The following is a 27,775-nucleotide window of genomic DNA, read 5'->3' as shown; positions in this document are numbered from 1 at the left end:
TATTTAGGGGTCAGACAAATTGACTGAATATGACATGGCTAAAACAGGGGAGATGTTGGCTACCTATGTTACCCAGGTATCATGGAGGATTTTTCCTGTCCTTCGTGACCAGATAAACCTGGCTTAAACTCTCAGTTTCTCAATTTATTAAATGTATGTCGTCCTGTGATTCTTACAAAGTTATAACCTTTAGATCACCTTCTTTTATGTTTCTCCCCTTGGGTACAGAACACTGCCACTTAAAAGAAAGTGGCACTTAAATATGGCCATTAAAAGAAACGTAACCACAACAGGCAGCACATTGTTTTAGTTACTTCACTGGGACTACGTGGTGGTTTATTTGCAGCAGGTAGAAATGAAATGGGAGCTACTGTTTTTCTGTTTGGCTTCATCCCCGTTTTCTCTTTTTGGAGACAATATATATCCCACCTGAAGCATAAAACCACTTGGAAAGGGGCCAGAATTAGCTCCAGTGGCTCTTTTCATGGAACCTGCCTTATTAAAGCTTTAACATCTTTCCTAGCCAGCAACCACCCCCATTCACCCACTAACCCACCTGCCCTAGAATTCTGATGGAAAATGTCTTCCTCCTGTGCAAATCCTGTGATCAACCCTTGTTATAGCCCTTCTTAGCCCTGATTCTCACTTTTCTTTACAGAAAGATGGCTCTCAGTGTCATTAAGAAAATTCAATCTCTCTCTCTCTCTCCAATTCTATTCAACATACACACACACACAATTACCTTCTCTGACTTCTACATTACAGTGGATATTCAAAAGCTATGAGGCTATGAGAAATGGATATCATACTACACCACACCACTGTACAACTCAATGCAACATGATACAATACAATACAATACAATTTAATGTAAATAAGCAGCAAAGCCAACTCTCTCTGACTTTTTTTTTTTTTTTTTTTTTTGCGGTACGTGGGCCTCTCGCTGTTGTGGCCTCTCTCGTTGCGGAGCACAGGCTCCGGACACGTGGGCTCAGCGGCCATGGCTCATGGCTCACGGTCCAGCCGCTCCGCGGCATGTGGGATCTTCCCAGACCGGGGCACGAACCCGTGTCCCCTGCATCGGCAGGCGGACTCTCAACCACTGCGCCACCAGGGAAGCCCCTCTCTCTGACTTTTAACATTCCTGACTGTTAACTGCCCAGAATAAGGAAAGGTTCATTATTTAATTCCACAAACATTTATTTAGAGTCATCTAGATGCCCTGTCTTGCACTGCCCTGGGTTGGATGCAAGAAAGTGCAATGAGTTTGACTCACCCTCTTACCTTGAAGGAGTTCATGGTTTGATAAAAATTACAGATAATATCTTTCTATTACTTTACCATTAACAAACCAGTAGACACAACTGTTATCTTTGTTACCTTTACAACACCCTGTGGAGGAAACATGCTTATCCCAAATTTGCTTATGATCACAGTTCAAGGAGTTACTTTTATAACAAGGTGCTCATTCTCCCCAGTAACTCCTGGCTTCCCACTCCTCTCATACCTGTCAGTGTCAAAGGCCTCGGATTGCTTGGGACCAGTGGGAAGTTTACCAGCCTCACGCTTGATTTCTCCCTTCCTGCACACAGTAGAAGTTTCCAGAAAAATCTCATTCAAAGGGCACTGAAGCCTGGATCTCAACTAGTGAGTGTCTTGCCCTGCTTTTGTCATTTCACATGCCTGTTGTGTCTCTGGACTATGGGAAGACCATTTTATTTCACCTCCGACAAAAGGTGGGTTACAAAAGAGAGACTGAAAATTTCAATCAACTTATAAAGCACTCTACAAAGAATCTTAAAAACAGAAACAAGGGATTCCCTGGTGGCGCAGTGGTTGAGAGTCCGCCTGCCGACGCAGGGGACACGGGTTCATGCCCCGGTCCGGGAAGATCCCACATGCCGCGGAGCAGCTAGGCCCATGAGCTGTGGCCACTGAGCCTGCGCGTCCGGAGCCTGTGCTCCACAACGGGAGAGGCCACAACAGTGAGAGGCCCGCGTACCGCAAAAGAAAAAAAAAAAAAACAGAAACAAAAACAAACAGACAAACAAAACCCTCTGTGCTAACAGAGGTTGAATCCATGAAATGAAGAGAGGCTTAGGTTTGTTAGCAGTGCCCCAATATTGGAGAAACAGGCAAATACAGGAAGTCACGGCTTCTTTGAGTCCGTTAAACGCACCAAGCTCTAATGAGGCTCAGAATATTCACACCTGCTCTTCTCTATTTCCTCAGGGTGTTAACAATCATTCACCCTTCAGATCTTAGCTTACTCCCCAATCTAACCTGAATCCACCCTTTTTATTCATTCTCATGGCACACTGAATGAATGAATGCATGGGAACATACTTCATTGCATTGCACCTCCCCTTTTTCCATACGACCCACAGTAGCCCCCTATTAACAAACTCATAGTTAATGTATAGCAGTCATTTTTAGGCCTTGGACCTTGAATCCGTTTTCACTGTATGGCCTGTTTCTATTTACAAAGTGGTTTCATAAGTAGTATGCCATTTGATTCTTATGAAGTAGGCATTCGTTCTATTGCTGTTTTACAGGAAGGAAAAGCTTCAGAAATAGTCACATCCATTACCTGGTAAATAGAATCCTCTGTTCTGATAAAAATGCTGGTGTCTGCCCCTAACATGAGGGATCTTTTGCAGCAGTGATGAGAGGTGTTACGGGACCCAGAGACGTAGTAGAGGAATACAAATCAAACAACCTAAGGGTATGTTACCAGGCTAGTGTAGGCTTTCAAAGAAGCTACTGATATGTTTCAATATTGTCTTTTCCATCCTTTAAATTAGTTCATCAGCAAAAATGTAGCTGCAATGAAATCAAATACCAAAAACATTTTAAAAATGGAGATGAAAGCAACTGGGGCCTGGATAACCTGAATTGTTGCTTCAACCCCACGCTCTCCTTGAGTAGGTAAAACTAGTTTGAGTTTCAAAATGAATTTTCTTCTAAGCTGTATGTGTAAAGATGCCAACCATCAGACCCAAGGAACATTTGAGGCAAATATCAGAAAACCCTCCCTTTAAGCACTAAACACATAGTGACAATCATGAAAAAGACAACTGTTCTCCCACCTCCCTTGGAACCATCCCCTCACCACAAACACTCAAACAGGCCATTAAATAGGAGAGAAAATGCATTCCAAATATTCTACTCCAATTTTGATTTCTCGATGTGATTATAGCAATGAGGAAATCACTCAGAACAGCTGTGTGGAAATTTCAGATGTTTATCAGCTTGGCATTTCTGGAAAAAAAAAATACATCTCTGAAACCTAATCATTCTGTGTAACATGAGATTACACAGACCCCTAAGAAATAGTGGGGCCTTTAGGATTGTGATATCCATTAAAATTGGAATGTTATCTCCAAGTAGATTCGGCAAAGCAGGAAATAAAGGAAAGCTCATTATGATTTTCTCATATACATAATTTTCTCATTATCACTTGTATGTAAGTTAAGTGTTAACATAAATAGTAAATAGATATTTTAATATGTAGGATTTTATTTTTGTCTACTTTTTTGAAGTAGGTAACTAATCTTGCTGGAAATGTTCAAGTAGAAAAATATGTTGAGTAATAACTACATAGTCTTGGGGATTTTCAAAAATGTTTGACCATAAACCTAGATAATCCTCTTTGGTTTCAGAAGAGAAATAAGTTTCAAACAAGATGGAAACTACAGATTGAAAAAAAGAAAGCCAATTTTGCTCAGCTGTCAAAGTACAAAATAAATCAGTGGACCCTGTGTAATAATTCAGTCAACCACTTGCTGTTCAGTCCAAATAGGTAGGCCAGACTCTCTTTTGGTGTAGAGTAAAAATTCTAAGTTTTCAAATGGATATTTTGTTATAAGCTAATGTAACCTGAAAACTAGGTTTATTCTAGCTTCTCTTGATGTCTTAAAAAGACATGTGTAGCAATTTCTACAGGAGATATTATCAAAAAGCTTATTATATTCATATAAATACATGGAAAACACCTTTGATATTTGCTACCATCTTTATTTTTTTAAAGGTAATATTCTTTTTTTTTTTTTTTTTTTTTTTTTTTTTTTGCGGTACGCGTGCCTCTCACTGTTGTGGCCTCTCCCGTTGTGGAGCACAGGCTCCGGATGCGCAGGCTCAGCGGCCATGGCTCACGGGCCCAGCCGCTCTGCGGCATGTGGGATCCTCCCGGACCGGGCCACGAACCTGTGTCCCCTGCATTGGCAGGCGGACTCTCAACCACTGCGCCACCAGGGAAGCCCTAATATTCTTTTTTTAATAAATTTATTTATTTTTGGTTGCATTGGGTCTTCGTTGTTGCACGCTGGCTTTCTTTAGTTGCAGCGAGCGGGGACTACTCTTGTTGCGGTGCGCATGCTTCTCACTGCGGTGGCTTCTCTTGTTGCAGAGCACGGGCTCTAGGTGTGCAGGCTTCAGTAGTTGTGGCACGGGGACTCAGTAGTTGTCGCTCGCGGGCTCTACAGAGCAGGCTCAGTAGTTGTGGCGCATGGGCTTAGTTGCTCTGTGACATGTGGGATCTTCCCAGATCAGGGATAGAATCCTTTTCCCCTGCATTGGCAGGCTGATTCTTAACCACTGCACCACCAGGGAAGTCCCACTACCATATTTAGATGACTTGCAGGTTTAAAGATTTCTGGTTGAGCTTATGACTACTTCAGCAGATAGAACATGGTTGAAGTGACACCATGTGGTCTATGAGACAGAATCAAAAAGGTAATGCTATTTCTCCCTTATTCATTTAAATACTTGCAAAGGATAACCTCAGTTGCCATGTAAAAAATTCCAGCTACCCCGACGCCACCATGCTGTGAGGACCCCAATCACATGGAGAAGCCATACATAACGGTAGGTGCTCCTGGCAGCATAAATCTGCCAGCCCAGGGGTCATACATGCGAGTGAACAAATCTTTATATGACTCCACCTCCCAGCCTGCAAGTCATCCTCAACCTCTAAGTTTTTCCAGGGAGGCCCCAGATATTGTGGACCAGAGACAGTCTGTTTCTGAGGTTTCCTATCTAAATTCTTGTCCTACAGACTCTGTGAGAATAATGAAATGATTGATTTGAGCCACTCAGCTTTGGGTTAATTTTGTGATGCAGAAATAGGAATTGGAAAAATGGGAGACTGGAATTTTTTTCCAGTGACCACAGCCTGTAGAATATAACCCAAATAGACTTCCCAACTCTTTGGCAGGCTTCCTCTTGGATGGTGTTAGCAAAGAGGCCCAGCTGAGTTTGCAGAAGCAGAGGTGCTAATCCTGCCTTCCCCACAGAGGCACCAACAATGTACAAGTGAAATGGAGTCTGGAGGAAACAATTCACATGATTGAAGGAATATTTTAAATAATATTGCCTCAATGACCTGGAGGTATCAGGCAAAGTTTTTATATAGTTTGAATTATCTTGATATTAGTTTAAATTCTACTTCATTTTGCATGTATCATCTGATCATGGTATGAATACTACAGAAATGTCTGAATTTGCAAAGACCACATGGAAAAGTCCTCATCTGTTAATAACTAATACTAGTCAGCTCTTACATGAGCTTTGACATAGTGATTAGTAAAATGTGTGAAAGCATCTGGCCCCCAGAGAATAACTCCACAATAACTCTTCCACAATAATCATCAATCTGCTTTCCGAACTCTGTGACCAATGCCCAGATTAGGCCAACTCAGCAGCATGCAGGTGGAAGTGATATCATTTACTTTGTATCATTGGAAGAAATAGTGCTTTCTCTTCTCTTATCGTAATGATGTAAAGAGAGAAGGAAAAATCCCCTATGTTCATATTCACCTTCTTCCTTTACCCACTCAGTTCTGGAAACCAGCACCTCACTGGTTCCTCAAATACTATAAATACATGTCAAAGTCATTAAAGAACTGAGGCAACATTTAGGCTAAAAGAGGGTAAATATTCAGGAGTGAATTGATTCATAAACTCACTTGCAATTCTCTTCTCTCCAAGAGAGGACAGAATAATCACTGTGGCCAAAAGAAATTTATTTAAGAGTGGACATATATTATTTAAAAAATAGCTAAGTCCTTTTCCTTTTATTCGGGAGAAATTGTTTAGTGAGAATATGCCTGGAAGGATATACATTGAGTGTCTCCCTCCCCCTAAGTATAAAATTTGATCTCCCAATAAAATAAAATTCCAACCATAAATCTTTGGTGAGGCAGGGTAACATTTGATTTTATTCTTGAGCTTAGTAATGTCTGCTTCTATAATGACAAAATTTGTGTTAGGTCACACATACACACACAAACACAGCCAAAAAAGGGGGTGGAGAATTAGTAAACTTTGTTCATTTCAGGCTGCGTAGACAGCTAAATTTGACAACTCAGAGACACACACTAAACCTATATTCATTGTAGCAAAGTGGTGGGTAAGCAAATTTTCAACTTCACTTTGGACAACTAGGTCCCTTTAGCTCTACTAGGTGAGTGCATGTACCAGGTGAACCCAGGACATTAGTGACTTCTGAATGTAGTGGAACAGAAAATGGCCAGTCTACAGGGGTAATTAGTCATCAAGCAAAGATTTTATTTCTGTGACACTACAGGCATGGAGGGAGTCCATCATCAGGTTAAAACTGAGATCAGGCCTCTATTTTAGGTGAGTACAATGTAGACTTTTATACAGGCAACCTGTATAAACTTATACATCTAATGGATTCATTGAATGCTACAGGTATTTTGTGAAATAGACTTTTTTTTCAAATCAGTAAAGAAAAGGAGTAGTTATATAACTCACTCATTCCTCAGTGGAATCTCTATAGGTAGGTTTTATAAACAGCTTATTTTGCAGCCTGTGTATAGCACCTGTATGTGTGTATGTGTGTGTGTGTGTGTATGTGTAAGCATGCATAAACTCACATACAGATATAATACAAACCAACCCCAACCAACTTTTGTAATTTTCTTTTTGTATAGATTAAAGAAATTTACCTGATCCGGAATAAGGAATTCTTATTGTTCATGAATAAAATCATACTATAATAAGCCCATGAGTTTCATAAGCATCATTATTGACCTCCATACATTTGTGTTTTGGGGGAGTGGTATCAGTCATAAATATGTTTTCCAATGTGGGCTTAGCTCAGTTGGTTTCAAAGATAACTTGGCAACCACACTTTGCCACACTGTTCATTCAATATACAGACCCAATCTGCCTTCCTTTCTTTCACTCAACCTGTGTGTGTGTGTGTGTGTGTGTGTGTGTGTTGGGACAAGAAGAATTTTTCTCAATTTCCCCCCTTTTACATAGCCTTTTAATAATTCATCTAATTAAGAACAATATGTATATGACACTGTTCCTTGCTTATATGAATCTACTTTAAAAATAAGTTCATGGAAAAATGTAAAAAGTCTCTTTTTTTACTGCAAATAATAGCAGATATTAACAAATATAAGCTTTGATTATTAGCAAAATGGTTGAATAATCTGTGGTATATTTGTTTGATGAAATATGGTATAACACAGAATGAAAAAACTTTTCCTCCCTGCAGTGGCATGAATGGATCTCACAAACCTAACACTGGGCAAAAGAAGTCAGAATCCAAAAGAATATATTCTGTATAATTCTACTTATATGCAATTTAAAATCTAATCTATGATGTTTGAAGGCAAGTTATGTTTACTCTTAGGGGTCTTAGGGGAGTAACATAGAGGGTGCTTCAGACTGGCTTTTAGGGTGCTGATAATGTTTTTGTTCTTGATCTGGGTGCTAGTCACCTGAGTGTGTTTACTTTACAAAAATTCACCAAGCTGTACACTTATTATTTGTGCATTTGTAAATCATATCTTAATAGTTTAATAAGAAGTTCAGAAAATAAACCAAAACCAAAAAATTTAAAATAGGGAATTCCCTGGTGGTCCAGTGGTTAGTACTTTGCCCTTTCACTTCAGGGGGCACTGGTTCTATCCCTGGTTGGGTATGGTACCCCTGTATACCATGCAGAACAGCCAAAAAACAAAACAAAAATTACAAAAAGCTTAAAACAAGAAAACCGTTTAAGCCTATTTCTGCATCATTTTGTTCCTAATATAAGGTAATGTTCACCTTCTTGTGTTCCATTTTTGATATGAATTTTTTTTTAAGTTTCTTTTCACAAGGCCTGCAGAATGTTTCCCTACATCAGGGGTTTCCATCTGATGTTTGCCATTCAGGTAGGTAAATCGTGCCTTCAGAGCTTCCCGGGCCAGAACTGCAAAACATTTTCCTAGGATTAATCAATTTATCTGAGATTGGCCACCCTTGGCAGTAATTAAAGCAGATGAAGTTAGTGTGCAGTCACTTTTTCCTCCTCCTTTTTCTCCCTTTCTTGTTCATATTTCCTTCCCTCTTTCCTTCCCTTTATCATTTTTCCCAACTTGTTTTTCAGTACCTTTCTTGATCCCTGGGTTAAGTCCTTATAAGATATCAGGATTTACAAACCTTCTTTCTTTGATGGAAATCTACTTTGCTAATGGTGGATACATGTTCTTACATTTGTCCAAATCCATAAAATGTACAACCCCAAGAGTGAACCCTAATGGAAACTATGGATTTTGGATGATAATGATGGGCCCATGTAGGTTCTCAGTTGTAACAAACGTACCTCTCTTGTGGAAGATGTGACTAACAGGGGAGACTGTGCATGCCGGGAGAGCAGGGAGTATATAAGGAATCTTCGTATCTTCTGCTCGATTCTGCTGTGAACTTAAAACTTCTCTAAAAAATAAAGTCTATTTAAAACAAACAAAAAAAACCCCACTTTGCTAAAAGGAAAATTTCTAACAACTTTCCATGTGAATTAATGTATTTAAACTCACAGTCCCTTTTTTTTTTTTTTTTTTTGAGGTACGTGAGCCTCTCACTGTTGTGGCCTCTCCCGTTGCAGAGCACAGGCTCAGCAGCCATGGCTCACGGGCCCAGCCACTCCACGGCACGTGGGATCTTCCCGGACTGGGGCACGAACCTGTGTCCCCTGCATTGGCAGGCGGACTCTCAACCACTGCGCCACCAGGGAAGCCCTGACAGTCCCTTTTGAAAAGAGACAAAAATCAAAGAAATACATGATGACTAAATGCATGATATGGGATGGAAAGAAGGATGATCATGGTGTTTTGAGACCAACAGAGGTAAATCATTTGGGAGAAAAGATTTGTAACTAACCCCCACCATCTCCCCACAAATACCCTCTTGCCCCTATACACATGGACAACATATTAGAGGTCAATAGTGCAGAGAAGGTATGTGGTTTATCTTTGATCCCCAGCATTGATCACCTCAACTGGTGTACAGCAGGAACTAAAAAAATGTTTAACAAAGGATGAACGAATAGCTAGATGGTATAGCCTGTTTCACCTATGTAAGTACAAAATGGCTCAATCTCTCTTATTTTTCCAATCACTGTTCCAATAACTGTTTTCCTGTGCATCACATGCTCAATTAGAAACATATTTAGTATTTACATTAGTGGACCTTTTTTTCTAGCCCTCAGCTTTTTTTCTCTAAATAGCAGAAGACATAATCCAAAGAGGGTTATTCCAGTTTGCAAACAAATAACGAGAAAAGACTGGACTATAATTAACCTGGGTGATGCCTCCTTTTGTGAGCATTAGACAAAGTGTTCCTTCCTCAAGTGAAAATGAAATTTGTTGGAAGTGAGTGTATTATTGCACCATCTGAACAGCCTGGTCCAGGAGAGCTTTTTAGAGCCATAGAGGCTGTGCACACATAAATGCCCTCTCAAATAAAGCAACCTGTCACATTCAAAGTAGGGTGAAAATGAGTGAGCAGGTGGAATTGGATGTCCACAAGCTGAGACGGGACGACAGAAGCAACCTTAGGAGAGCAAGGGGCAGGAAGAGCTGCTCCAGTGAGAGGAAGACTGTGCTCCTCCAAATGTGTGTGCGTGACCATGTGGATTCGTATGTATTATGCTGGGGTTGCCTCTCTCCTGCGGCTCCAGCATCTAGCCAGGACGCCTACATTTTACTCCATCATTGAAGAGATAAAAGGTGTCTCGGGCTTCCCTGGTGGCGCAGTGGTTGAGAGTCCGCCTGCCGATGCAGGGGACACGGGTTCGTGCCCCGGTCCGGGAAGATCCCACGTGCCGCGGAGCGGTTGGTCCCGTGAGACATGTCTGCTGAGCCTGCGCATCCAGAGCCTGTGCTCCGCAACGGGAGAGGCCACAACAGTGAGAGGCTCGCCTACTGCAAAAAAAAAAAAAAAAAAAAAAAAAAAAAAGAGGTGTCTCCCTAGAGGCTGGTGCCTTGCGAAACACAACCTTTTGAATGCCCTGTAAGAGGAGTTATGGCTCTTAAATCCTATTTCTCCTATTAACTGTCCTGCAGATCCAATGGACTCACTCCTGCTGGGGAATGTTGCTCTATATTAGGCACGGTGGAAGAATGTTACTTCATACTTCCACGCTCAGTCAATCTCCAGTCAATCTCATGGTATCTAAGTATATAGGAGCTTTCGACAATATGCATAAACTATGCCAAACCAAATCAGCTATCTCCCACCAAACACACCCCTTTTCTTAAGCCTGGGTTACCAGCACAACCTCCTATTCCCTCAAGGTAATTTTATTTCAAGGAACGTATTGACTTTTCCTAACTTTGGTGACAGTCACTAATAATAAGATTGAGTATTGGTTCTTTTGCTTCCCAAATCCCCTCAGTTCTCTATGTAAATGGATCCACTTCCATGCTAGATTCCATCTGGAAAACCAGATATCTCAGAGTAGTTGTTTTGTTAAAGTCAGAAAATATTCTTAGCCTCACCCCCACTAATCTTTGCCAGTAAGTGCTTCCTTGACTTATATTTAAGTAACTAAGAGAGCTGGTGCTAGTGTTTCATTCTGGAAAATGATCTACTTAAAGGTGCATAATACCTCCTTTAGCTCTAACTACACAGAGGAAAAAAATAGTTTGTTTTTTAAAGAAAATATAAAAAAAATTTTGTCTTTGCTTTTAAAGGCATTTTATTAAAAAAAAAGATTGTGCAAATGAGAATTTGGAATAAAGAAGCTATAATGAGAAAGTTTTTACAGAGTTATAGCTTGTTAGTTTCTAGCAAATCAGAAGACATTTATTTCACTCAGACCAGCTGAACTGGTTAATCTTAATAAAATAGTTGCATTAGAAAGAGTAGATACATTTTTACTGATAGCCATCATTTGGAATGAAGTTGATTTTAGTCCACAGTTTATACTATTTTTTCCTCACAATTTAGTTTAACGTGCTCTGAATGACTTGCTATGAATAAATAATAAAACCATGATTTCTGCTGGCAATCACATTTTTTAAGTGCAAAATGTAGGAAATTAATTGACCACCTCTCTCCTCTTTTATCCCTACACTTGTATAATCTGGTTTTATTTTTAGAACCAAATATCAGATTAGTTGAACATATTTTGATAGGTTTAAATGTCTTCAGTGCAAAGGAAATGTCTGAGGCTTTCTAATTTGAGTGAATTTTAAAGACAAGCTGGCTGGCATTAGGCAATCTGATAAATTCTTTTCCTGTGGAGAGCTGTAAGGTCAGAGAAACAAAGCACTTACAAAACTCTTTCCCTGGAGAGAGAAGGGGAGGAGGGGGACAGCAAGAGCGCTGAGAGCCAGCTTGTTCAAGATGTTTCCATCCACTGGGTGTCACTGCTGATATGAGACTGAACAAACTGAAAAATATTCCTGTGGTAGCAAGAATTTCTGAGAGACAGGATGTGAAAACCCCAGAGGTTTAGATGCTATCACTTTGACCTGCTGCACAACTGAAAATACCTTGCATTTATTGTGTCAGAGTGGTGAGCATTCTGAAAAGGGTCATGGTACTATATATAAAAAAAGAATGAAATATTAGAATTCCTCCTTGTGGCTGAGTAAGCCTTGTTAATAGTTACATTCTTGCATGGATTAAATACGCTCTTATGATATGTGTCTGTTTTTCTCAGTTTAGCAAAAATGTGTTTAAGAGAACAGAGTTCCACTGAGGACTTTGGCATTGGAACATGCCTGTAGTTTATTCCTTGGGTTTTCCAGCTTGCAGGTAGTGAACTTCACAAGCTTCTGGGTTGCCCAGACAGACAAGAATTATGTTAACACTGGAGCTTTCTTCTTCTCATTTTGTTAGACAGAGGTGGCATCTATTTGTGACTTAGGCTTCCTCTGGAGGTTTTTTTTTTTTTTTTCCTTTTTTCTGTTTTTTTTTTAACCCATTAATCTTTTGCTAGAAATAGTTTTAAAAAGTAGATAGAAATTGAAACAATTTTCTCATTATGTGATGTTCTATGTCTTGTTTGTGATATAAGACTAAAGTACTGACATAAAATAATGAGGTACAAATTTGGTGATAGGAATGGAAGGAGTATCCATTAGAAGATGCAAGGGGGAGAGGAGTGTCTTTCAAAGAAAGAAAGAAATATGGAAATAAATCAATAGAAGGAGATGCAGGAAGAAGATAGGGATAAAAGCAAAGGAAGTAAGAAGACAAGAAGAAAAAGAAGAAGGGGGGGGAGAAAGAAGAAGAAGGAGAAGAAGAAGAGGGAAAGTGGGAGGAAGAAGACAGAGGAGAGAAGCAGACAGAGGGAAAAAAGGAGAAAGGAAAGATGAGAGGAAAAAGAGGAAATATTTTTCCACCCTCTTATTTAATGATTTTAAAGTGGGTAATTTTTGGGGCTATGTGTGCTTAAGTTGGTGACAGGTTCGGGGACAGCAAATGGCACCACCTGTGACTTAAGGTAATTCAGAAACCCAAGAGTTGAATTGGTTATTAATCAGAGTAACCAGAGATGCAAGTTCAGGGCTGGCAGAGAGGAGACTAGCTTGAGAAAGGAATGAGGGATTCCACGACCATTTTCAAGGCACAGAATATTTGAAAGACTAACAGTTGAACTTTGAATTGAGGGCACTGCAGAATGCTCCCACACCTATTTTATCCTTGCTAGCTTCTTGCATTTGTATGAACAGAACTGCCATAGCCGACTGTGATGGTTGTTATTCCACAGAAATGCTTTCAGGTAAAAAGTGGATCCTATTTAGGGTTCCCTAGTAAGCTTCCTGGCATTTTGAAATAAGTTGATAAGGGTGGAGGTGACAGGTTGGTGTAGGATATTAGCTTCAGAAGATAGGTATTTACCTGGCTGGTTTGTTCACTGCTACGTTCTTAGCACTCAGCATGTAGGAGATATTTAGTCAATTTCTATTCAATTGCTCAATTGACAAGTCTCCCAGAAGACTGAGTATGGCACCTGTGACTCCCAAACATTTAGTTACATCTTGCCTTCCCCAGCATATGCCCTTGTCTCAGAAGTGGATATCCTTGTATATACTTCAGATGTGTCATTAGTACTGAGACTCTTGTATCCTATTGGATACTTCCTGGATCATTCAGCAGAGGGAAGCTTGAAAGTCTGTCTATTAATTAAGTCTCAGCAATGCTGGAACAACTGAAAGGGGAAAGAGTATGGTGTCAAGTCACCAGAAACGGTGCTACAAGTATCTTGTTAAAGGGTTATCTTGATGACTAGGTGACGCCATAGACACAATGCTTCCTCTGTTCAAAGTTAACACTCTTATTTTTAGAACACTACTTAATATGCTGGTTATGCCTGCCGGAATATTTTTTCTTTCCAGAAAAATTAACCCATTCTTGTGCTTAAAAATTAGAACAAGCCTGGTATGGCCAACAAAAACAGTGAAGTCCAATGGCTTTTTAAATTAATTAATTAGTTTTTAAAATTTATTTATTTTAGGCTGTGTTGGGTGTTCGTTGCTGTGCTCGGCTTTCTCTAGTTGTGGCGAGTGGAGGCTACGCTTCGTTGCGGTGCGCGGGCTTCTCATTGCGGTGGCTTCTCTTGTTGTGGAGCACGGGCTCTAGAGCGCAGGCTTAGTAGTTGTGGTGAACAGGCTTAGTTGCTCCGTGGCATGTGGGATCTTCCCGGACCAGGGCTGGGACCCGTGTCCCCTGCATTGGCAGGCGGATTCTTAACCACTGCACCACCAGGGAAGTTCCCCAGTTGCTTTTTAATGTAATTTTGGTTTGGTTAAATGTAGTTACACACAGGCTGCAGCAAATAGATTGCTTTAATTCTATTCATTTAAGTTATGGTATTTAAAGCCTTTTCCCTTCCATCCCCAAGTGGGCAACTCTTGTACAATTATTGGCATTGGAAACAGAAATGACAGAATGCCACCACCTCCTTTGCTCTCTGTTTTCCACAATGTGAGGCTATGATTATCTTAACTGTACATCTTAACTGGAAATATTCTTGAGAGAAAAAATGTTTTCTCCTGCATGTCCTCAACCATAAATAATGTTGCAAACTTAACTGATATTAAAATTTGCTCTGGTTGAAATCAGTAATACTGATTTCAATTTTCGTTTAGGCCTCTTTTCTATAAAGTATGTGTGTGCATGTGTGTAGGTGTGTATGTGTGAGTGTGTGTGTGTGTTTACAGGCATTATATGCACATGTTCATTTATATATACGTGTATATATGTATATATATATTTTCTTTATTTGGCCGAATTGCATCAGAGGAATGGCAAGAAAACTAGTCATAAATATAAAAGAGCAGTAAACAGCAATGAGCAAAGCATTATTACCCAATGCCAGGGAAGTCAGAGTAGGACAGTTAGTTACAATCTTTTGATACTACTGATTGGATTTTGAGATAATCTCCTGGGGGCAGAAACAGAGACTTCATCACTAAAGACATATACAAACTAGATTAATGAAAACATCAGTGGCTGTATTATTGAAATAGTTCTCTATGGATGTGGGTCTGTATTAAAAGTCTCCTGAGATTTTTAGGTTTATCTTGGGCTTTGTATTATTTTTATGTTCAGTTTTGTTCTTCTCCACTTTTTTCCTATAATTGCTTGAAAATAGTACCAGAGGCTAGTCTTTCATTTTCATGCTTATTGTGCAATTTTCTTTAAGTGCATACATATCATTATTATGATGATTCAATGCATGTGATTAAATCAACACGATTAAAAGTTAATGAGAAAAAATTTCTAAGATCTTGTTTAATAATTTACACCTCGATTAGCTATTCTTGGTATATTTTCACATAATTCGTGAGGCCAAATGTGTGTGTGTGTGTGATGTGTGTGTGTGTGCCTGTATGTGTTTTCACTGGCAAATAAGCATACGGTTGAAAAATGAATCTGTAAGCAATTCAGGGAAAATGAAGGAAACAAACAGTAGGGTAATAGTAAAGGAAAAGGAGATTGGGATTAACATATACACATTACATATATAAAACAGATAACTAATAAGGACCTACCATATAGCAGAGGGAACTCTACTCAATATTCTGTCATGGCCTATATGAGAAAAAAATCTACGTATATGTATAACTGATTCACTTTGCTGTACACCTGAAACTAACACAACATAGTAAATCAACTATACTCCAATAAAAATTTTAAAAAAGAAAAAGTTATTTTTTGGTACAGCAACACCATTATTCTGAATACTGAGCTGTTTTGCACACAGAGAGCTGACAGTTTCTATACATGGATCAGTACTTTCTATGAAGCGCTATTTGGAACTGGTGAAAATGTGTCCCCATATAGATAGGAAGAATAAAGAGTTACCCTAATGTCCCTTAATGAAACTTCCTCTGTGAGAAATGGAGCCTACATTGCTGGGGTAAAAGCAATATGTTTCAGGCTGGAATGTGTATGCACAAGAGGCTTTATTGATATTTCATGGCAATTTAATGCAGCATAACTTGCAATCTCTGATGCAGTGCTGCCCCAAAACATAATTTTCATTGACTTCCTAGCATTTAAACTTCCTAACAATTTAAATCTTTTTAAGCAGGTCAGCATAAGAGAAAGCCTTATTGCCTACAAGTAGTTTCATGGTGGGCATAAACTTTAATTGCCTCTCTGTCGGTGAATATTTAGTAGTATTGCACGTTATGTGCAAAGAAAATTATAACCAACAGTAACACGAATAGTTACCTGTCAAAAAGAGTTATAGTTGTTCTGTTCTTTTTGGTTTGACTATATTAGATTATTAAATGCTCTGGTCTCTCAAGTTTATTAGGTAGAGACCTTAAAGAAAACAAGTCTTAAAGATAATATTACTAGATATTACAATCTCTATTTTTTCCCTCATTTGGACTTTCCAAGTCCATAAAAAAGATCATAAACCATGACATGAGTTTAAATTTTTTTTTCCTCCCTCAGTCAGAAGACAATGTTAATGTGGTGAGTGTGCTATGTATTTCTCCTATTTCATTTCACTGAATAAAGTGTTTCCTTTTGGATTTTAAAGAATACAGTTTTTCTTATCTTTCATGAATAGTTAACCATGTCTCTAAACAGTAAACAAAATATTGCCAAAGAATTGGGATTTAAGATAAAGTTCATCTTATTTCCACTGAGCCAATGAACAGCATAAAGTCTCCTGAATCTATTCATTTCACGTTCTCTCCTGTTATCCCCAGGTAAACAGATTCATTCTCTCAATTTGTCTAAATCATCTCAGCAGACAGGAGATAATGGAATCCTTTAACCCAGTGGTATCACCCTTCTCCCTGGGAACACTGGGAAATATTGGAGAATGATTTTATCACATGCCTGGGGATTTCCACTGCCATTTCTTGGGCATTGGCCAGGGGGCGCTAAATGACCTGCCATACAAGGTACAGTTCTATACAATGAAGGCTATTCTCATCCAAGGTACCAAAAGTGTTTTGTAGAGAACCAGTTAGCTTTATCCTTAATAAGAGAGATACCTCTGGTCTTCTCTGATTCCCACCTAGGTCACGTTAAGTGTTCCTATTCAGTATTTCCATAGTAGCTTTCATATATATTTATCACACTATTCCACATTTTAAAAAATTGTTACTCTGTGACTATCTCCCACGGATAATTTTTAGCCCTTGCAGCATATGGCTGTTCTTTGTTCATTTTCAAGGTGGGAACTCAGTGCAAAGATTTTTAATGGAATAAACTAGTGGGGCATCCAGGAAGCTTTTTAGACAGTATGATTTTAAAAGGACAAGAAATGTAAAATGTGTTAAAAAGTGAAATAGGATTTAATATTTAAAAAATTTTATTATTCAGATAAAAAGAGGAGTCATGTTATTTTTCTTGCGTTGAATCATGAAGCATCATATTTTGATGAAAATATGGTGCGTTTAGAACTTAAGGAAGAAGTTTCCTCCAAGATATTAGGATCATGATATATTGGTAGTTACCTAATCAATCTCATTTCACAAGTGACAATCCAAAATCAGAGTCTTTAACTGATGTGCTTAAGGTCACATGACTTCTTGTTCACATAGATACTTTATGATAGGGTTAGCACTAACATGTGGAAGTATTAAAACCCACAGGGACAGGGGCTGTGCTCCCCAACACCTAACATGGGGAGCCTACCATTTGTGAGAACTCTACAGCATCAGTTGAATGAGTGATGCTTCTCAACTCCTCGTCCACAGCTCATTCAATTACACCATATGGCCTCTCTGGGATGAAGGTGATGGATGATTTGAAGATAAAACAGATACCCATTGGTCCGGAAAAGATAGTTTTCTTTGAGCCAGGATAAATGTCTTCTGTTAACTAAAATCTAAGAAGGCGGTAAATCAAGCAGCTCCTTAATAGCAAATTTCACATACTGCAGTCAATTATACGATCAGTTGGACTCTGTTACATGATGACCGAAATAATCAAACTACATAAAAAAAATTACTATATGATACTTGTTTCTTGGAATTCACCTGCACATGGTGGATGGATCAATTTATGTGAATGGGATGAGCCATGCTAATAATATTTTAGCAGCAATCTGGTTCCCTGCTGTGATTTATATTCTAATGTATAAAACAAGACTATATATTAACTATATATTGTCTTCTTTTAGCTGCACATTTCCTCCCTACCAACAATGTAAAGTTGACAAAAGCAGTGGCTGACTATCTTTAATAGCAAATGATAAACAGGAGTAGCTTCTCTTTATCCATGATTTATCAATGTATGAAGAGCAGCATTATGAATAAAAATATAAATGTGCTTACATCTTATTAAGCATATTAACTTCCTCAATCATACTGTTTAGAGTTGTCTTTCAACCATTCTCATTTATATTCTAAGCTTCATTACCTGCTGTGCTGTTCTTATGTTTTCCCCTCTCTCATGGCTCAGAGCTCAATGGAGAGTAATTTGATGAGTGATATTGTGTACATAAAACTGCACCAATTCTCTGGTTTGAAATTCAGGTTTCTCCAAATTTTGGTTGATCAAATTGCATAAGTAGAAAGGGAAAGAATTTTGTGGGCATTTCTAGCACATTTGAGGAGTAAATCTACATTCATATGGCTTGAAAAGAAGTGATAGAAATAATAAAAATAGCAAGACATGACTGATATGCACTCATGTATATTTTGTCACTGTGATTGATACCAGAAAGATTGTTTGAAATGAACATTAGTATTTCTGTTATCTTTTGATGTAAAGAGGGCCACCTCAAAACTTAGCAGCTTAAAACAATAATTTATTATTCTCTTCAGAGTTCTATGGACTGACCAGGTTCAGCTGGACTCTTCTCACTATAAGAGTCTGTCATGAGATTGCTGTAAAATGGTGGCTGAGATGAGTTATTTGACGGCTCAGCTGAGCCAGACATCTAAGACAGATGCTATATCCACATGGCTGGTGCCTCAGATGGGCTGGCTCGAGCCCCTGGAAGGTTCCTGGGTAGCATACTCTCTCTACATCACCTCTCCATGTGGCTAGTTTGGCTTCCTCAAAAAAATGGCAGTCTCAAGACAACTGAACTATATATATGGTGACGGATTCTCCCCAGAATGTTTTAAGAAGCCAAGGTAGAAGCTTGTGACTTAGCTTCAGAAACCAAACAATTCTACTGTTTACACAGGGTCAGACCAAATTCACTCACTACGGGAGGCATAAATTGCAGGGAATGTGGTTCATTGGGGAAACTTCTTGTAAGAGACTTGCTATCTTAATTTGTTTAGGTCATCTGCTTTTGCTTAGTCGCTTTCAGGACCCCCCATGAAGTGGATTGGGTTATTATAGGTCAGTAATACTGTTTAAGTGGAAAATAAATAAAATTGTAAATTTCTTATTAACAAATTATTTTTCAGTTTTACATATTTCATGTGAATTCTTATTCTGATATTTCTTTAATTTTTATCTTTTCTGAGTCACCATGTCCAGATGACCTTTTCTCCCCTTGACCACTCTCAATGCATAAATGTGCCAGTTATTGATTTCCAGTGGTAATACATTGACAAGTCATGTAATAAGCAGTTTAAAAATTCTGTCAAGGCATGAAAAGAAAATTCTACAACCTGCAGATATGAAAATAAAGACATATGTGGGCTTTAAAACAGCAGATAGTGCCACGGCTTGATCCCCACTTATTGCTTTATTGAACATTTATTAGACAGCTATAATATGCTGGAAAATCTGAATGCCAAGCTACATACAACATGGTTTCTGCCATGAAATAAATGCTTTTGTAAGGTGTTCTTCTACATCAGTGGTTCTCAATCTTAATGTGCAGCTGAATCACTGGAAGTCTTATTAAAACACAGATGGCTGAGTCCTACCCCAAGTGTTTCTGATTCATTCAATCCGGGAGGGGATTTGAGGGTTTGCATGTGAAACATACTACCAGGGGATGCTGTTTTTGCTGGTCTGGGGACCATACTTTGAGAACCACTCTGCTAGACAATAATCTCATGATGCCTGCTTCTCACTTGATTCAGGACTAGATCAAGGTCGGGAAAACTGTGCCAGTTAGAAATAAACAACCAAACAGCCCTCCGTTCACCTCCAAAATGATGCTTGTGGACTGAGGACAATTCCTGGGTTCAGTTTTTCCTTGAGTAAACCCAGACTGACCCCAAGGGTTTTACACTCTTACTGAATCAGAGTCAGGAATGACTGAAAAAGTCAATTGGTCAAATTCAATTTTCAGTATTGGAAAACCCATCATCTGTTTCCTCATAATTGATTTACACAGATAAGGCCTTAGAGACAACCTAATTTCCAGAAAGGCAATAATATAATGGAAAGACCATGGAATTTCAAATTAGAAACTAGGATGAGAGTTTTGATTTTACCACTTACTGGCTATGGCACCTTGGGAGTATTTCCTTTCTTCCTGGGAATATTTGTTTCCCTTTCCAATAAAATAAAAAAAAAACATAATAAAATTCACATTATAAAAGTTCTATGAAAATCAGCTGAGGTGGCATATAGGAAAACTTCCTACAAGTTAGTATACAGGTCTACCAGATATTCGAGGTCATTACTGACTAGTAATTGAGTTAACGCTGTCTTGTTTTGCTGCTGATTGGAATCCAAAGACCTTTTGGTCTTTACTTTCCATAGTTATTCAGGCAAACTCAGATGATTCATTGATTCATCCTTGAACATACCTTTTCTCTCTCCTGTTCTTTTCTTTTCTATGATTGCATCAATGTTGTCACCTTCATTATTTCCAGTCTGGTTAAATGCAGTTTTCTGCCTGCAGGCCAATATCTCTCTAAAACCCACCCCCCCTGAGACCCCACATACATACCCAAATAAGTATTTATTTATACTATAAATGCTCCTCTCAGGAAGAAAAAGAAGGATGATAATAAAGATAATAATCAAGTCATTATTTACTAAATACTATGTTCCAATCATTGTGATAAAAATTATCTGTGCATTATCTTTTTTTAACATTTACAACAACTCTTTTAGGTAGACTCTATTATTTTCTTGATTTGATCATTGAGCAAGCTGAAATCTAAACAGATTTCCAAGATCAAGCACAAGTAAAGACTGAAACCAGAATGCAAATGCAGGTCTGTCTTAGTCCAGAGGCCTTACTTTTTAACTACTGCATAGTTGACCCTAAGCCCTTCATGTAAACCTCATCTGTACAGCTGGTGTTCAGAGCCTGAATAGTAAGATAAGAAAACAATCTAGGCATTGGAAGGATCCTCCCAATTATAGATCTTACATCCTCTACTCAATCTGAGCTTGTTTCCTTATTGTTCCTTTAGCTATCATTAATTCACTCATTCTTTCTTTTTTTTTTTTTTTTTTTTTTTGCTGTAGGCGGGCCTCTCACTGTTGTGGCCTCTCCCATTGCGGAGCACAGGCTCCAGGCACGCAGGCTCAGAGGCCATGGCTCACGGGCCCAGCCGCTCCGCAGCATGTGGGATCTTCCCGGACCAGGGCACGAACCCGTGTCCCCTTCATCGGCAGGCGGACTCTCAACCACTGCGCCACCAGGGAAGCCCAATTCACACATTCTTGAATGCTTTTATTCATTTAACAAACATATCTTGGAGCCAATAATGATAATGATGATGTTGATGATAACAAGAGTAATTCATCTTTATTGAGTACTTGTGATGTGCCAGAATTGTCTTGAGTTCTTTGTCTTTACTAATTTTGTATAGCAACGTTTAGAATTAAGTACTGTTATCCCCATTTTATACATGATTAAATTGAGGAAGAGGGGTGCCTAGTAATTTATCCTAAGTCACATGCTAGTAGGTTGAAAAGCTGGTGTTCAAGACAGATTCTCTGACAGCAGTCCATGATCTTAATGCCTATATTATTTGGACCCACGGTGCCCCATAAGACCTACTACCTTTTCCCCTTATATATCTCCTCCATTTAAAAATACCATGCTCTTTTTTCTCTACCTATCAAAATCCAAAAATATTTTAAGGATTAAGGATTAAGCTAAAATTACCCTTTACAAGTTTCTTAGGCTGAACCACATCACCCAGCCTTTACACCATTCATTTTATAAGCAGATTTAAAAAATTTCTCTCAAGTTAATCACCAAACAAGTTTCAGTCACAGGGGTTATTTTCTACTCCATTTCTATGAAGCTTTTTATAGATTCTTCCCCCTAGAGTGAATACCTTCATCTCTGATTTTATAGCAGTTGTTGTCACAACATACATTTGATTGTTCTGTTATAGTTTTATTACAAAAATTTCTGATGTGAATTGACAGAATACCAATCAGTATTGAGTTCCTTAGGTGGCACTGGCTGGAGTTGTCTAGGCTTCTTTATGAAATACTCAGAAGATTACTAGCTTTAACTGCTAGTGATGTAGGTGCAAGAAAAAAAAATGTACAAGAAAGTAAATTTCTGGAAATGGTAGATATTAAAAGACACATGCAATAAGTCTGAAAATCCTATTAGGAACAGGATTATACTGTAGATACTAAACATTTATAATATCCCTCATATCCTAGAAATGAGAAGGAGAATTGATGGGTTTCAGTGCCATTACCAGTGAAATACTGTCTCCCACATTAAATGCAGGTTTCCCTGATCCTCTACATGGTGTACTAGAACTGCTGCTGGCTTTTCAGTTCTTTCTCGTTTTGCTTTTTTGAAAGTCATATTGAGAAAGAAAAGTCTGAAATCAACGACGCTAACATACACAACAAGAACACGGACAGATGGATATCCCAACCCATATTACTTACCATTTTAAGAAAACTAATATTGGTTAAAGTGAGATATCTGTAGAGCAGATGTCCATCTTTCCCCAACAGCTCTGAGCACCAGCTGTTCAGATGAGGTTTTCATGAAGCGTAAAGTCTGAGTACTGATGTTCTGTGTCCTGTATATTCTTTTTATTTTTTCACAGCAGTAAAAAAAAAAAAAAAAAAAAGAAAGAAAGAAAAAAATGGGCTTCAGGAAGAAAGTGAGGCAACTTATTGGAAAGGTATTGCACTTGTTTCATGCTTTTTCTCCATTCATATGTGTGCAAAGTCTCTAAGACAGGACTTAGGAGCAAAAAATTGAAGGGATACCAAATACTTCCTTTTCATGTAGGAAATATGCAGAACCACTTTCCTTGCTTGATGATAATTCAATTTTATAGGGTTAGCAAATATTTTTCTCTCCAAACTTTAATATCAAGAGGACTTTTCAATTTAGAAATAAATATCCTGCCTCTACCAAGGGCTTTCCCGTGATTAACCTTTCTAACTAGCTGGGGAGGTTGCTTACTATGAGTGTGTTTGCATGTGAACTTCAAGCTGGTTTTATTGACATAAGAGGTCAGTGTAACAAGGTCCTAGCATCAAGGGAGGAGAGCAGAGAAGCTATACTAATTGTGGCCATGAAGAGCATGTAAGTTTTTTCATTAAAAGTCAATACTTATGCAGATTTTTAATTCACCATCTGGCCCTCTTTGCATTGATATTTGAAATGCAGGAAGCTGATTTAGTTACCAGATTTCTTCATCAATTTGTCATATATTTATAGACTACCTTTTTACCATTTCTAGGTAATGTAAGTGAAAGCAGGGTAACATATTTTCTATGTTTTATTTTGTGTCTTTCTTTGGATATTTTGAATCCAAATTGCAAAATATTGCAAAAATATAGTTTTACTTTACTATTTAGGAAGAATTAACTTGACTATCTTATTAAAAATATACACTTATCATAGGAACTGGAGAATCATTTGGAAATGTATGCTTAATATTTAACTAAGTTTATCTACAAAACTCTTGGTTTACGTGTGTTGGGGGTATGATGGGGGGGTTGTTCTCAATTCTCAGATAGCTCTATGGAAATTACAAAGAGTTTAGCAGGTATATGTTAGAGCTACAATTGACTTCTAGTAGCATATATAATCAGAAATTCTTATTTCATAGCTGATTTTGTTATTTACTCTATTACTGCTTGGTTCAACATGTGTGGCTCATATATGAGGGTGACACTATTAACTAACATTCTTTGATCCATCTTTACTCTTTCGCCTGTTTTTAAAAATAACAACAGTAACAACAACGAGTCTAAATGAATAAGACTGAGAGATTTGGGACCCTTAAAAATAATCATTCACTCAATTAATGAAAATATATTGGGAACTTAATATATGCTAGACACTGTTCTAGATGCTGGGAATTCCTCCATAGGATATAATAAGAGCAGCTGATATATAATGAGAGTTGAAGTCCTTTACATGCATTGTCTTGTATAATAATCGCAAAAAACTCATGAGACAACACTCCTCCTCCCATTTTACAGATAAGAAAACTAATTCTGAGAGGAGTTAAATAATTACCTAAGTTTTCAGAGGCAGGATGTAGCATTCTGGGATTTAAAACCATATTTTTCTGGCTTGGCTTCACTGTCCGTTTGTTCCTATGCTGACACTCAGAAAATGTTAATGGAATTGGCATTTAATGTTCTGCCTTTTAGTAAAATTCAGCCAAATGCTGTATTTGTAAATTCCATCCCTATAGCAATTGTCATTTGTTCCACTCATCCCCTCTCATTGTCCATGATCATACTTCTCTCTTTGTGTCTGTGTTCTTGTGTTCACATAATTTATTTCAGTTGGATCACTCACTGCTCTTCCCTTCACCCCTTAGGTAAATCTTATGCTCAGTACTCCTTTTTAAGTTCAGTGGAAACTCACTTATTCCTCCTCCAAATCTCCTCTGTCTTCAAGTCTTACTGAGCTTCCTTTCCTCTGAACTTCTCTAGTACTGTCTGTTGTTCTACCAAATTGAGTGCTAAATTAGGTATTACGTTGTCATGCATTATTTGCTCATTCTCAATTATATTTTGACATTTTAAAATAAATAATTGTATCTTCTTTAGCATTTCCACCAAACAGTCAGACAGACAGACAGTAAATCAGGGTGTTAATGCATGGTAGAGAACAAATTAACCAGAGATTGAGTGGATTAGTATATTAAAAAACATTAATCTATTCTAACAGGTTTGCTGAGTAATGTGAAAAAACCTGCTTTTTTTTACTTCTATCAGTGAAATAGGGAATGAAAATATTAATTTGTGGAAAATGCCACTGTGCAGAACAAGAAATGACTGACAGCAGATCAGGAAGTGAATAAGAAATCCATGTCAGGGAAGGGCATCTCTGCAATCTCCGCTAACCCAATCACCACGGGCAGGAAAACTACCCAGAAGTTATCATTCTTCAGCATAAATTGGAAATATGTTATTGATAAGATTAAGAACTTTCACAATGTCATCAGAGGCCTGGTCCCTTTAAATGCTCTCAAGTTTAAATAATTTCAAAATGTGAAAATCACAATACATAATGAAGGTATTTTGCGAGGATTAAGCTTGTTGCTTCAGGGACTATGGCAAATGTTTTGGGTGGTTATCATAAAGTCTAAAAAAAGGAAAGTTGGTAAGAATCTGTCAGTATGCCTCCCTCCGAGCTTTGATGACACTCTGCCCTGATCATAGACACAAGTATGCTTGCCTATAATGGAAGATGACTCATTAGGTTTCCATGGCATTATGAAAATATTATGTAATCCACACTTTATTGGGTATAAAGTGATTAAACAGAAAGTCTCCCAGCTACTGTTGCCTTGGGAAGTTTTAATGATGCTATGCAGTAAGAGTTATGGTTGTTGCCCAAATGGAGAATGTATGCCTCCTTCTGTCTCCAAGCAGGAACAGACTACCCAGAGAGCCTTTAGAACCCCTTTCACACAAGGTGAAGAGGTAGAAAATGGCATTTTTCCCCACAGACAGACCAGGAGAGAAATGATAGACACAAAATGCTCTATTCAGAACAATGCAACAATGAGCTACCTAGGTATTTGAGGGGTTAACAAATAAAGGTTTGGTTTTCAAAATTCCTACAGTAGGGGTTTATGTTAACAAAGACCAAGTCTTGGTATGATGGACCCTGAAGCAAGAAGTGAAGGTCTCAGACCAGAGGAGAAAAATAAGGAACTTTTACAAAAGCAAGGTCAGATTTTACCATTACAGGGAAACTTCTGTGAGCCATACTGGTTCACATTTACCACTAGCTCATTATAACTAATTAGACAAATTGTTATGTGCCAGACACATGCTAGATAGATACTGAAAAATCAGGGGAATGCAAACAGATGTGACTCCTTACTCTCATGGGGTTTATGGATTAATAGAGAAGACAGTAAAATAAGAATCACCCAAACAAAGTATAACCACAGAATATCTTAAGCATTATGAAGAAAAAGTTCAAGGGAGAGGGAATGATTAGAGTTTTAACAAAGTGACTAAATAAAGCCTGGGAGATGGAAGAGTAGGGAATTTTACTAAAAAACTACCATTTAGGCTGAGATCTGAAGGATGAGTGGGCATTTAGAAGAAGGCAGTAAAGGGTGGAGAGAGTTGGACAGCCTACCAGCTGCCAAATCTTGGTGTTGCTTGGATCAGGAAGCTAGCCAGCATGGCTGGAACTGAGAAAGAAAGGGGAAAGGGAAGTGTGGAGGCAGATCCTCCAGGCCTTTATGGGTCTTGTTTAGTATTTTGGTCTTGATTCTAATGGGAAGTTACTAAACTCTTAAGATTAAGAGGATGACATTATGTACAATTTAAAAAAGTGTCTGTCCATAATAGAAACAATAGATTACATGGTACTGAATGAGTTAGAAAGGAACCAAACCAAAGGAAAACAGCCCTTCCTGACTCTGTTGTCAGCTGCAGGTGAAAGGAAACTGTACTGTGTTTTTCAAGGCATGTAAAGATGAGGTCATGTGGTCTACCAGGTAAAAGGAAGAGAAGGGAGCTACGAATCTGATGGAAGGTGGACAGAGTCATACCAAAGAGAAGTTTGGAGAGTTCTCCCTGGTAGTGGGGAGAGGATGAGAGTTTGCCAGTCCTGAGATTGGCATGGGTCCTGGCAAAGAACCTGCTGAGAGATGACTGGATCTCTGCTGTAAGAGCTCATGAGTGTCAGTCTGTGTTGGTTATTCCTGATCAGTGAGGCACTAGCCTTGGGAACACCAGGTTATCATGGGAGGTGGTGCCACTGCCTTTCTCAAAACACCCTGTGAGAATAAGCAAGGAGCATGGAGTAGACCAGCATGGTCAAAGTAGATTGCTCTCCTATAATTTCGTACCATACAAATTGGAAGAAAGAATCTTCAAAACTTGCAGGCTGAATTTCTCCTCGTTAGTTAGGTAGATGTAGGTAGGGAGAATTATGAGTTGGCATTTTAGGCCACTGTTTGTTATACAGCAAAAAACAACTGGAACGTCTAAAATTGCCTCTTCCTTACTCATTTGTTAGAACCATCATCTTCCACAACTAATGGCAAATAGTGACTTTTCCACTTTCTCCCTCCTCCTCCCTTTTTGACTTTCTTCAAGTCTCCACTTGACTTGATGAGTAATATGTCATAAGAAATTGCCTTGCTTTTTATTGAACATGTTGTTGCATTTTTAAAATCAATTATTTATTATTTTATACCTGTCATTCTGTCTTATAAATGTCATGTTCCTATATATGTTTCTTAATAGCATATCATATTTGTTTAGAGACTAGTAAGTAATATATTATAACGTGTTAGTTGCATGTAAGTGGGTGTTTTATATATGTATGTTTTAGGAAATTGATTACAGGTTTAGTGTTCACATGCAATGTATTATAATTTTCCCATTTTAAATAATGGGAAATAAGTTCCTATTTGGAATTTCTTACCCAGAATATTGGATTTTTCAGAAATGAATTACTGATAGTATGTGGGAGGTGCCTGTATTCAGGTTTTCCAATTTCCATAGTGGAGGAATCAAGAGAGAAAGGACTGCTCTGTTGGGTTACCACAGAATAATGTGTGTGAGTGGGTGGAAGATACTGAGTTTGTTTTGGATATGACAGTTGTCTGGTGTTTTCACACATAGGTAGAGAAGCCAAGTAGACAATTTCTTAGTAAGAAAAAAAAATTAAAACCTTTAGAAACCCCTGGAAGTCCTT

This window comes from Mesoplodon bidens (assembly GCF_964165515.1).
Source record: "Mesoplodon bidens genome assembly, chromosome: 16".
Classification (NCBI taxonomy): Eukaryota; Metazoa; Chordata; class Mammalia; order Artiodactyla; family Ziphiidae; genus Mesoplodon; species Mesoplodon bidens.
This window is presented reverse-complemented; position numbering follows the sequence as displayed.